Source organism: Equus przewalskii, chromosome 3, assembly GCF_037783145.1.
Source record: "Equus przewalskii isolate Varuska chromosome 3, EquPr2, whole genome shotgun sequence".
In the NCBI taxonomy this organism is placed as follows: Eukaryota; Metazoa; Chordata; class Mammalia; order Perissodactyla; family Equidae; genus Equus; species Equus przewalskii.
In genome coordinates this window covers 64,642,387-64,656,638 of record NC_091833.1, presented here as the reverse complement: position 1 = coordinate 64,656,638, position 14,252 = coordinate 64,642,387, and positions in this window count along the sequence as shown.

Genomic DNA, 14,252 nt, shown 5'->3' with positions numbered 1-14,252 from the left:
AGAAAGCAACGCACCTGCTACTAGTGCAGCGTCACAGGTTACGAACGGCTGGGAAAATTCAAAAGCTGAGAAAAATATTTTGAAATTTGGTTCTTTGGAATCCAAAAGAACAGACACGTTGACGTCATTACAATTTTGACTTCAGGAAATGGTTGAGAGTGATTCTCCTTCTTCTCAGATAGATTCCATACTCAATGTAGGATCCCATATTTAGTAGCACAAAGAGCAACAAACATGTAATTAAGACCTTTAAGGAGAAGACAGGAACACTAAAAGGATAAAGAAAACCTTGAATAAAAGTTGAATAATAGCAGTGTTTGAGCATGCAAAAATATTCAAAAATTTTGAAATCTCAAGGCCACTCTTTAAAAAGGTCCTATGCATAGGTAAAGTTTACCTATCAAACGAGATATATAGTGCTATAAATGACCATGATCCGAGAAATTTCTGATAATAGCACATATTCATAGTTGTAAATAAAAACAACTAGCAAAAACTAACTACTACGCTATAGAGGTAGCAACATTAATTTTTTGTTTTTCTTATTATTTCTTTATCCTCCAACATGTTAAGTTTTGACAAGCAAAAGCAATATGATAGAGATCAACCTTATACTCAATTCTGGCAATCCTCTAAGAAACTTCCGCTAAAAATGAGAATTTACGGCCTAGGTTGCAGGTGCTGAGTACTAATTTCAATGAATACAATTTTTTATCACTGGTCAGAAGACGACTGTAACTAGTGGGTTTGAGAGAGAGCTAGTTTGACCTGCTCCTGAGCCTTCTAGGAGCAAAAACTGAACTGTTCACCTTCCATGTTATAAAGACATAGAAAGTTGTTTCTTTTAGTATCTTTCCCATCTCAGGGAATTACCACACAAAACTTGGAGTCATCCTTTACCCATCCCCTTCACTCATAAACCACATCCAAGCCGTCAGTATATATTGTCAGCTCTATCTTTGGAATACATGCAGAAGCCAACAAATTCTCACTCTTTCCACTGCTGCCGTCTGGTCAAAACCATTGTCATTTTTCACTTGGATTGCTGCAACAACTTCCTAACTGATGCCTCTGGAAACACCCTTGTCCATCCATTATCTTTCAACCCAAAGTCAGATTGTATCACTTGTCTAACTCTAAAGAGTTGCATGACTTCTGATGTCAGGACAAATACCTAATCTTTACCCTTGATAATGGGACCTCCCAGTACCTCTATGATTTCTAACATTTGTTTATCTTAGGTCTTCTCTCAAGCATTAGTTAAAATAAGCTGATTGCTATAACAGTACCCCCAAATCGCAGCAGCTTAAAAGAATAAATAATTATTTCTCAAGTATACCACAGTGGAAGTTGGATGGTTCTGCAAGGGGTCTTTCCTTCAAATAGTGAATCAAAAATCTGGGTTCCTTTGACTGTATGGCTTTACCATCTCAAAACACTTTGCTTCTTTGTAAGCTGATAGAGGAAAGAGAGAGGGTGAAAGATTTCAAGGAAAGTTCTATGGCCCGGACGGAAAAAAGATTGATCAGTTGTGCCCATATTCCATTATTTAATAGGCAGTCACACGGTCCCAATGTAATAATAAGGGTAGCTGAGAAAAACCAGATTGGTGAATACATAACCTATGTCTCCACGCCTCACCTTGCCAGTTAAAATAAATCCGTTTCACTCTTCTTCCCAAGCATAGAACTCTGTCACTTTCTTGCCAAGTAAGACAAAATTCAGGATTCTAACTTTCCACAACACTGTAATGTGACTCCTCCTGTTCCTCAAAATTGAGCTGAAAAGACAAGTTGTCTGCCCCCATTAACACTCAATGTGAAATGATAAAACTGAGACAGGATAAACAGCCTAAACAACTTCTGTTGAAAACAGTCATCACTGTCCGTAACAATTCTGCAATCTCACTGAGCAGACATTGTAAAAACTTGAAGTGAGGAGGTTCCCTGGTCTTTCCGTCTGGAAATAAAGACTGGATCCATTGTTCTCTTCAGTCATACCTAATATGGATTTTTCATCCTTGGTGGCTTTCAAAGCTACCCTCTGCTGTGGAAGACTGGAGGCTCAAGAATTAATTATTTTAAGGGCTGGCCTTTGGCCTAGTGGTTAATTTTGTCATGCTCTGCTTTGGTGACCCAGGTTCAGATTCTGGGTGTGGACCTATACCACTGGTTGGCAGCCATGCCATGGCAATGACCCACATACAAAATAGAGGAAGACTGGCATAAATGTTATCTCAGGGTGAATATTCCACAGCAAAAAAAAAAAAAAAAAGAATTAGTTATTTTAAGTCTCAAATGGTCAAAGGATTTTTTTAGTTTGGGCTCCAGGATTCTCTGACAATCTAGTTGAATAAAAAATCTTGTACAAATCTTATCTATTTGCCTCCAGTCAATTACATATGCCAGTAACTACACTGAATGTTCTTTCCTATAATAATTTTCTGTCACTCTGTGCTTCTCTCTCTTAATTTGCTGGTGACTTCAAATGACATTTTTAGGGAAAATATGTGGGAATATGACACCATTAATCTGACTTTTTCCCTCAGTCACTTTAAAACATTTATTTTTAAATGTTATTCAAAGACTTTTAAATCCTATTACTTATTGTTTAGAGTGTGTAAGAAGTCAGCTGTCCAACCCTATGAAGTCCCCATATTCTGTATTCCCTTGAGTCACTTTTATGTCTACTTCTAAACTAGCTAGATCTTTCCCAAATTCATTTTCTTTCTTTTCCTTTTTTTTCTTTTTGGTGAGAAAGATTGGCCCTGGGCTAAAATCTGTTGCCAATCTTCCTTCTTTTTTTCACTTGAAGAAGATTGTCCCTGAGCTAACATCTGTGCTAGTCTTCCGCTATTTTGTATGTGAGATGCCACCACAGCGTGGTTTGATGAGCAATGTGTAAGTCCGCACCCAGGAGCAGAATCCACCAAGCCTGGCCCGCCAAGGTGGAGCACACAAACTTAACCACTATGCCACCTGGCCAGCCCCTCATTTTCTTTCTTGTAATACTTAATCATATGCAGCCGATAACAACTAGCACACATCAGTAAGGTTGTATTTTCCAATTACTTCCTAAGGATTGCTAGTTTACTTGATAGTAGACATGTCTTCTGTTACTTGTGTTACCTCAGGGATTAAATCAGGTGACATGATAAAAGCATCTCCCAATTTAATATCCATTGTTTATTTTTTTTAAAAGTTCTTTTTGGATTGGAAATCCTTGTTTAACTGCTCTGTCCATTTCTCATATTGTTTAAAACCCATAAAGGATCCGGAATAACAACTAATTTAGTGAGCGCTACTAAATACCAACACCAATTACTTTCCAATTTTCTCCATAAAACCTCTAGTTAAAAATTCCTTAGGTACCATTAAGAAAATTCCTAAACTAAATGAATTCACCTGACGTTATAGTCATTTTCCTACTCCTAAAGCCACGTAAGGTAGAATGCTTTAAATAAAGATGACTGAACAGATTCTGTTTATTCTTATTGGTTGCTTTATAACGAATATACACACACACACAAACACACCACCAGGAGAGGGGAAGAGAGAAGAGAGCTGCGTAACTCTCAACAGTTCACCCTCTTCTTTGTTCTATGGTTAATGGGACTCCAGACCCTCTTCCTGCAGGTGGATAAACAAGGAAATAACAGTCCTTGTTTGTTTCCAAATACATTTCTTGGGAAATATTTCCACTGGGAAATGAAATATGAAGGTGTGAAATGCTTGTGAGAGGTTAAAATTTACTGAGCTCTAAAACAAGAGTTATGGGGAAACAACCTGGAACTTGAAGGAATTAGAAATTATATCCTGCAAAAAGTGGATGCAGGAAGTAGGAAACTTAACCTGGAAAAGAAAAGTATTTCTAAGGGAACATGGAATACTTCAAATATCTGAAAGATTTTTCAACTTTCAAATATCTGGCTTCAAATATCTGAAAGATTTCTATGTCTTCATGGGAAGATGTATTATATTTGTCATGTAATAAATCAGCCAGGACATATTGACTCAATATGTGAGAAGAGTTTAACAATTAGGACAGTCCTAAAATGCAGTGGCTTGGCTTGGAGGAAGCGCCTGACTCATCCCTGGCATTATCCACATAGAGACAAAGGTAACGTTGACAGAAGATTCAGGCTATGATTAAATACTTGAACTGAATTAGTGGAAACCAGATGGATTATTAACACAATGAGATATTTGCCAGAAAATAATAGACATCCATGCTTCATACTCTATTTTTTACACTATGATTCTTGCCAATAGTTCATCAAAAAAGGAATAGCCATCTCAAAGTAAATTCTGAAAAAACATCTATATAGATAACATTTAATACCTACCAACTTTCAGATACTATGGTCAATATTTTTGAGATAAGGAACTCAATCACTCTCTCATTGGTCTGTAATTTTTTCTTCTCTTTTGTATATTCAAATAGATACACAATACCCTAGATGTCCTGCCACATCACTCAGATTATCCTTCTCTTTATTCATATTCATACCACTTTATAAACACAGAATGAAATCTGCAGATTAGTTGAATTGTATGATAGCTTTAACTTATTGTTTTTTAGAAGGACTATGATGTCAGTTTGTGAAAAAAATTTCCAGTTAAAGAAACAAATGTAGGTTCCAAGACCTGGCCTGTTGTTTGTTACCAAAGTTTACATTACAAGTTGAAAGGATCCATTCTGAGTTCCAATTTCTCACACTCACACTTTCTATGATGTGCAAAATTCCATTATTAGAAATTCATTCAAATTAAGACATCTGTTGTGCACCCGTCTCAGCCTATCAATAACCAAAGTTGTGGATGAACTGGCCCTTGTGGTTCTTAGTATGATGACAAGGTGCCCTCAGCAATAACCATCAGGAAATTTTGAAAAAAAAAAAAAAGGTTCATTACTTACAGGTACTAGAAGTTACATGGCACACCTGGGCTACAGAGTGAGGTCCTCAGAGAGAGTGAGAGAGTGTGGTCTGGGGGTTCTGCTTTTAGAGGTCAAGGGTGGGGTCTAGGGTTCCACAGGCTCACTCTTTCTTGTTGAATTTAAAACATAAGAGCAGGAATTTAAAGCACAGAAGGAGAAAAGACAAGCAGTCCAAATGGTCAGTTATCAAAAATCAACCAAAATCTCTAAAACAAAGGAGTTGGGGGGAAGGAGCTTGGCTTTTTATCTAGTTGTGTAGCTGGCATGGGTTTATTGGAGACAGCCATCTTTGAAGTGGATGCCTTTTTGAAGTGGATGTCTTGGCAATCAAAGCTTAAATCAGGCACTCGCATTACAAAAAAAGAGAAAACCCAACTGTCAGGGTATACTCTAGAATATTTCCCTAGAGATTTCTTGTTAAAGGACAAATGGTCCTTTAGAGATAATATATTATCTCATTGATAGCCGTTAATGCCTTCACAGGTTCACGTGAGCTCAACAAACATTTACTGAGCATCTGCTTGAGTCCAGGCATGGTGCTAGACCGTAAGGGAACAAAGACGAATCTACTGCAATAACTGCCCCCAACGAATACCTGTGGGACTTGTTAAAGTATTTATTTATTTTTATCCTTTCAGAATCAGAAGTAGCTCTTGTCCTTAGTACCAGCTAATAGGCTGGGTTTTAGAGACAGATTGTATCCTAGGTTTGTGTCCTGGCTCTAACACCTGTTTGCTTAAAGACATTAAGCATGTAACTTAACTCCTCTAAGACAGACATTCAGACTCTGAAAAATAGGCATAATAATCTCAACCTATCCAAAAACTGTTGAGTCTATAGAAAGACACAATATATACAAAGCACTTGATTCACTGAAGCTGTTGTTATTATTGCCCGTTTGTTCTACCTCTAAGTCATCCAGTAACAGAGGCTGGCACACAGTGGTTACTTCAGAACGTTTGATAAATGAACAAATAGTAATGTAAATAGGTTACTGGCAGTCAACAGTATGTAGCTGCCAAGAATCACAAAATATTCTCTCTAACACCAAAAATAAGTATTTTGATAGTTGTTGAATATTAGCCAATCTCACCATCAACCTGGACTGCACTCTAAAATAACTCTCATAAAAAAAAATGTACGGCTCTCAAGCCCCACACAAAAATTCTAATTTAGTTGGTGGGTTGGGTCTGGGCAGTGGTATTTTTTAATGTTCCCCAGATGACTCTAAAATGCACCCAGGGTTGGGAAACACTGACCTTTATATTACGGAAAAAGAAGACAGAAAAATTTTATCTAATTAATTTCTAGAAAAATAATTTCATTCATTTTTGCCCACAAAGTAAAATCCTCCAAATTCTATAGAACACTATTTACTCACAAGTAAATCTGTAAGTTTATTGCAAGTTTAAAAAAGTAGCCAATCTATGGCCAAATGTTGATAAAATTGAAAAGGATTATAGGAATTTTAAAGGACACTCCAGAAAGATTATCTAAATTTCAGTTGTCTGAGAATATGGGTTACACCATGCACATAACGAGGAGTTGAACAGCGCCCCTAAGCATTGGGCAACCACTAAGAATTTTGTGATCAGGGAAGGATAAAATTAAACCATCATTTTTACAGTGATAATATGGAGAAGATGTGCATTCTGTATTAGAAAGAGAAAAAACTGAAACTGAGGACATCAGTTAGAAAGTCTAGGTTAGAGACAGTACAAATAAAAAGAAATACTGAGAAAGAAGACTCTAGAAGAAAATGAGGAAAGATTTGATGACCGATTAGATAAGACAGACCAAGGGTGGAAAGGAATAAGGAGGAATCCAGGATTTCTAGGTCATTTTACCAAATGAAAGCAGAAAGAGAACAGGCAAATCACAAAAGAAAAGATGATCAATTATTGCTTGTTTGTTATGGGGAGTTCTGCTGTATTTTTTGTAAGAGGGGGAAAAATAAAGAAGACAGTTTGGTTATGTCAATTTTGAAATGGCAAAGGTAACAGAACGTCGAATTAGCAATTGGACAAACACAATAGAAATTGGAACAAAGATTCAGAACACGACTTCATATGAGAATCGAAAGCAGGAGATAAAGATATGACAGATTTCACCCAATATATATTGAGCATCTCCCGTGGGCCAGGTAACTTTACAGCGACACTTGCATTCATGGAAATAAAATCTAGAAGAGTTGAAAAAAAACAACAAAAATTGCTGCTCTGAGCATCATTTTGGACAATAAGACAATCAAGTTTTACTTCATAGATTATTCATCAGATGGTAATTGAATATCCACTACCCATCAAATATATGATATACAGAGACTAAAAGGATATCACTTCTAGGAGTTTATTGCCTAGTTTTAGAGAAATATAAGTAGGTAATTATAATTTGAAAAATGACATGATCATATGTGTTATGAGTAATACAGCATATAGAAGTGTTAAGGAAAGACTAGAGAGAGAAAAGAAACTCATAATAGAAGGAATAGTTAGGAAACTGTCAGAATAATTTACTTAAGTGATGACATGAATGAAATGAAATGAATGAAAACTATAGTGGGAGTGATTGAAATAGCAATTGTTCACCCTAGTCTGGATTCTGATTGCATAACTACTCTAGGATGATTTTAGTATTACTTGTGAATGTCATAGATTTTTACTAAACAAGCATAATTTTTAGTCAAGGATCTTTTTGTCATAATGCAGTATAACTTCTGACTGCATTTAACTTAAAAAGAACAACATATTAACTCTGTTATCCATGACTTAATGAGTGATTCATGTATGCCATCTATAGTTTTTCATCACTCTTTTATCCTTCCCTTACAATCAATCTATCAGCAAATCCAGTTTGACTTATCTCCAAAATAAATCCCTAAATCCAGCCACTTCTAACCTTCTCCACTGCTTTCAGCCAAGCTCAAGCTGTTGTCAAGCTGTTCCTCACAGGAATAATGGGAAAGCCCCTTAACCATCTACCTGCTTCCACATTCACCCCACTGTAATTCCCCACACACATACATTACCTACTCAGCAGTCAAAACCACATGTTAAACATCATTCAAATCATATCACTTCTTTCCTTAAAATCCTCCACTACCTTCTCTATTAACATAGAACATATTCTAACCCCCTCACCATGGACATAAGACTTACCTGCTTTAACTAATGACTTTTCTGATCTCCTTTCCTACCATTCTCCATCTTGTTCCACACTCGAGGTAGAAGGGCTTCCTTTCGTTCTTCAACTGTATTGTGTTTGATCTTATCCAAAAAACTTTGCCCTGATTTGTGAAATACTGGGTGCATTGCTACCTTTGGATCTCACGTAAATGTCCTGATTGAGAGTAGTGGCCCTTGAATACTCTATCTAAATAAACCCCCCAACCCTGCCACCAACTCAATTGTTTCATATTCTGTCACTGGCTCCTTTTCTTCATAGCAGCTATTATTATCTCTTTTTAGCTTTTTATTTGTTTGCATATTTGTCTCTATTGTCACCCTCATCCAACTTCCACAAAAATACAAGCTCCATAAAGGCAGGAATTTCTGTGTCTTATTCACCACTTTTTATTACCAGAATCTACAATGCCTGGAACACATTGGGTGACAAATATATATTTTTTAAAGAAAAGAAGTAAGAAAGAATGGAATAAACAAATGAATGAAGGAAGAAGAGATTCTTACAAACCTGCAGCATATTTTAGTCTGAAATAATTGCTTGGGAACTTTCTTATGTATGTAATTTTTCCCCCATCCTGTATCAGACTAGAATATTAATATGTGTAGTCATGAGGACATAGATTTCCAAAAAATGAGAAACTATTTTGGTAGAATTGTTAATTTGAGGTAAATTTGCTTCCATCTCCTGGAGTCAAATAGGGGCTAATTTTAACTTGACTGAACTAATAATCTGAAACTAAAACCAATAATGGTATCTTTTCTTGCATATACATTCAATAGTCATTTCTAAATCATTTATGATAAATTTATGATCACACATTGTAGTCAATTTTAATGATTGTATTGTCAAGACTCAGGCTCTTTTTTTTGGTATAAATTGAAGCCTTATGAAAGACTTGATAAATGTGAGTGGATAAAAAACAAGAATATGAACTAAAATGTAGATATTAAGAGTCTATGAAGGCTTATCAAATCATAGTTGCTAGTGGAACATTATGTGGTGTAACAGTATCACATTTGGAACATAGTCTTTTGCTGAGCTTTTCATGGGATGAAAGAAAGGATTTAATCCAAGAAAAATTTGGCATTTTTGAATAAACATGACATTTTATCATAGAGGAAGATTAATGTTTTTTGCTTTTATTACAAAGTACTGTGGAATGTTCTGGTCCATCAGCTCTGAGGGTATGAAATTTGAGTTGCATCTATCATTACAATAATACTTTGTTTTTTCTTTAGTGTTCATTCTTTTTCTTTTGAATGCATTGAGAGGGGTTAGACTGAGTGAAAAGCAAATGCTCTTGCTTTGAAGTGCTGTCATGTCCTTTGTGAAGAAGAAACTGCTGAGATGAGGAGACAGGCACCAGGTTTGAGATACAGGAAATTCATCCAAACCAGAAGATTGGAAATTCCCCCAATTTCTTTGTCTCCCTCATTTATTACATTCAATTTGTCAAAAATCTTGTTAATTATACATTTTTAAGTTTCTTGTTTTGGTGAGATCTATGACACATTCAAAAAACTCCATTAAGTGTACGTTATAATAAATAATCCTAAAGCAGATGCACATGTAACCACCACCACCTGGAAATTTCACGTCAAGTTATAATAAAACATTTCCATCACCTCAGGTACTACTTATATATCCCTTTATCAATCTACCTCCTTCCTTATCTCTAAAGTTAAAAGCTATCCAGTGGGTTAAGGTAATTCTTTCTGTTTTTGTTTTTAATTTTACTACCTCTGATGCATTCTCTAAAATAATATTATTCAGTTTTGCCTATTTTTGAACTTTTTATAAAAGAAATACTACTATATACATTATTTTGAGTCTTGCTTCTTTTGACAAAAATTAAAATACATTTACAGGGTTCTTTGTGTATGTTTATCTCCATTTTTAATATATACATATATATATATTTTTTCTGTGTAGTGTTCCATTTAGGCACTGGAAAATGATATAACACCATTGCTCGGGAGAAGGTGTCTGATGCTTACCCAGTTTTGATTTCTATAAACATATAATTACTCTCATTTGTTCTTTAGGATGTTCACACCTCTGCCCTGTTATCAACCACAAGGACCACGTCCTCTTCCAATGATTGCCAGATGGCCCACTACATATCTTTTCTCGCTATGTATCTTTTTTGTGTCCAGAAAGTCACAGCTTGAAAGAGGCATATGGATTGACTTCTTGGAATGAGTTTCAAATATTTATACATTTGTTTTTGTGTCCCATGTGGATGCTTATCAAGGGCTTCTATCTAAAAGGAGGCTCTCAATAATCAAGTGCACATGACAATATGTCCTGTGGACATCAGTCATTCTTTTTTCCCAGCCATTATGAGCTTATTTAGAGACCCATGTCTGGAGTGGCCATGATGGCAAAGGTGAAGGCCAGGCATAGGTTTAAAAACCTGGGCTCTATCTTGTGTAGGCTGACATGGCTCAGCTATTGCAAATGTGCCATCAGCAGAGACCAAGTTGAGGCTCAATATGGCGCCATTCCCCAAGGGAATCAAATAACCTACCTGATGACAGATTGATTTTTGAGACTACTTCTATTATGAAAGGAGCAGCATTTTGTTCTCACAGAAATAGGCTTGTATGCTCAATATAGACTAACTTTCTCTTCTCGTAATATTCTGCCAGCACCATCATCCATAGACTTTTAAAACGCTTTATTGGTCACAATAATATTCTGTATAATACTACATCCCTTCCAGGAACTCATTTCACCAGAAAAGAAGAGCAGTAATGTATTCATGACCAAAGGATTCATAGGTCTTACCATGTCTTCTATCACCAGAAGCAGCTGGCCTGATAGAATGGTGAAATGGTTTACCAACTCAATTATGGTGCCAGTTGGGAGACCAACATTACTGCAAAGATGAGTTTCTACCTTATAAGTTGCAGTATTGGCTTCAAATATGCTGCTCTTACCACCATGACTGTAACACATAGCTCTTGGGACAATGGGGTGGAAGTGTGAGTAGCTTCTCTTACTTTGATACTTAATAAACCAGTCATAGGACTTTTGCTTCCCATCTCCACAGTTTTGAACTCTCCTAACTTAGAGATCTTGTGTCCCATGGGAAGAATGCATCTTTGAGGACCAAAATTGTTCCAATTGAGTTTGAAATTGGGATAACTCCAGACTGCTACTGAATCAATGGGCAAAAAAAAAAAAAAAATCAAGTTGCATCTAGACAGTGGTGTCAAGATGGACTATGTCTGTAACTCAGGGGATTTTGTAGGGCTTCTGTGTCCAAGAGGAAAAGTTAAAGGAAAACTGTATAACTTTAAAAAGAAAAAAAAGGACAAGACCATTAAGGATCTTGACCCTTTCAGAATAAAAATTTAGGTCACTCCCCCAACCCCGGTAAAGAGCTCCAGTCACCTGAAGTCTTGACTAAAAGCAATATTAACATGAAATGGGTAGTGTCTTCATTTGTATGCAGGGTAGTTAGACCTTAGGTGGAAGCATGAAGTTCATTTGTTGTATGGAAATTGAAATATACATAGAAGGGCATGTTAAATGCTGAGTAACCAAAGAGACGGACTATTATTGTCATTAATCTGTTGTCTCAGCTCAAAATCACCTTTCTATACTCTTCTTTGTGGTGCTAAGGCCGAAAACCTACAAACCGTATTCCATTCCTCCTTCTGCCAGCAGTCTATCAGACTTTTTCTGTAAAGGATACTAAGCGAGAGATAATGGACACTCCTGTTTCTTCCTATTCCTATCAGCTTTTCCCAACAATGTACCTTCATCGCATCAGCAACAAATCATTATAGTAGCAACAGCTAGTCTATTTTAGCATTTTTCTAAAACACACAAAACCAACCTCATCATTCCCTCTCAGAGATAGCCATTCTGTACCTCATCATCACAAGTCTAGGTACCAGCCCCACAAAGCTAACACCAAAACTGTGAGCTTTTAAAAATATATATCTTTTTCTCTTAGTTCCCCTAAACCTGTGGATGGCAAGTGCTTCCTAAAGTTCCTTTTTAACTTTTTCAATTCTCTGATATTTGGTTAACACAGTTGGCATATTATGTTCCCTCTGGTCAAAGAATTGTGTTTTCTCTTCTGACTGGAACCTTCTTGATATATATTTACAGTCATTCTATCACTTAAAATATTTCCTATATTTTTCTCTTCAGAATCTCTCTTAAGCATGCTCCATTCAGGCTTTCTACACTTATTTCTCTGAAAGTTTCTGGTCAATTACCAATGACATTCATGCTACTAAATCAGTAGTCAGACTCTTGTTCTCAACTTACTTGGCCAATTTATAGCATTTGACTCATTTACTCATTCCTATCTCCTTAAAATATATCCTTCAGCAAGTTTCCAGAATAACTTCTCATGAATTTTCTCCTATCTCTTTAAGATTTCAGTCTCAGTTGCATTTGCTGATTCCTTTTCATCTCCCCGATTTCTTAATACTTCAGTGTCCCAGGGATTGGACTTCTTCTTTCTCTCTCTATTCTTATTTCCTTGTGGGTCTCATCTCATCACATGGTTTAAATACCATCTAACTACTGTCATGTTGATGGTTGCCAAGTTTTTATCTAAAGCCTAGACACATCCTCTGAATTCTTAAGTCATCTATCCAACTGCCTACCTGACTTTTCCACTTAGGTGTTTAATAAGCATCTCAAATATTATATCTGTTGAATACTAATCTCCTGATCTTCCCCCACCCAACTTGTTCTTTCTCTCTTTTAGCAGTGGATGTTAACATCATTTTTCCATTTGCTGAAGACTAAACAGTTGCTATTGTCCTTGATTTCTCTCTTTTTCTAAAATTACAGATCTTATCTTTCAAGAAATCCGGGAAGCTGCAACTTCAAATTATCCAAAATCCAGTTATCAGCACACCTATACTGATACCACTGTGTCTGACATATCTTTCCTGGATGTTTATCAGATCTCATTACTTTGAGATACTGCAGGTTGACATTTAAATCTTTTCCAAATTATAACAAAGAGAAAAAATTAAATATATGAACCAGACGTTAATAAAGGCTTCTTTCCAACAAGAACAAACAACTCTACTATTCTACTGAGGACGTGTTTTAGCTTATTTGTGTAAAGAAAACTTTGACTTAGCCTCTGAGATAACGTATTTAAAATATTGTAAATGGGCATTTCAACCTAGACTTACTGTGATTCCTCATCATAAAGAAAAAGATTAAAATTTTCTGGGAAAGATACAGGTCATGGTAATGATTAATTATTTGAGTGATCATATAAAGTTCTGGTGATGCTTGAATGAAAAGATTGACCTGAAAGATAACAGCTACCTCTTAAGTACAGAAAAAGTTTAAATAGCCGTGGAACTGAGTCTTAGATCATATTAGACTCTGCCTATTACTAAGCTTGGAAATCAGGTACTATCATTAAAAATAATCTCACTACATCTAATCTCTTTTAGGTATTTTCTGCAGAAAGGAAAATTTATTGATTACACCAGACATGGAAATTAAGATCCTTATAGAACATTATATTTATTGTACCTTAAATAGATCATCAATTGATTAGTATGCAATTATTCAATAAATTGGGAAGTAGATGAAGGAAATGTTGAGATTAGAAGGTAAGCTCACTGTAGTATCTTAGAAAATATTCTTAAATTGTAACTATTGTTATGTTTATTTAATTTCAAGGTACAATTTGGGATTAACTTTATATTCATAACATTTTACTGTTCTTCATTTAATCACAGTGTATAGCAGTTTGTTTTGTATAAAATGGTGCTTCTAACTATTTAATGATTGACTCAACAAACAACATATTTTTCTGTACTATTGTTTCAAAATGTTCTAATAACTACTATATGTACTCATATAATCACTTTACTTCAACTTGTTTTTATTGCTAAAATTGGAAGTGATTTTTTTTTTAATATGAAGGTAAACTCTGATAGCTGTGCAACCCAGAGCTTAATTTGTCCCTGATAAGCTACTTTGACTATTGTTGCTAGAATTTATTTCCTCTACATCCAAACAACATTTATTTCCAGGTTTCTAGTGGGGTCAGAGTGGTTGTTGCTGCAACAGTAGGTCACTTATTTAAGGAAAAAAACTCCATTTATCTTATCAGATTTTATAGGTGAGAG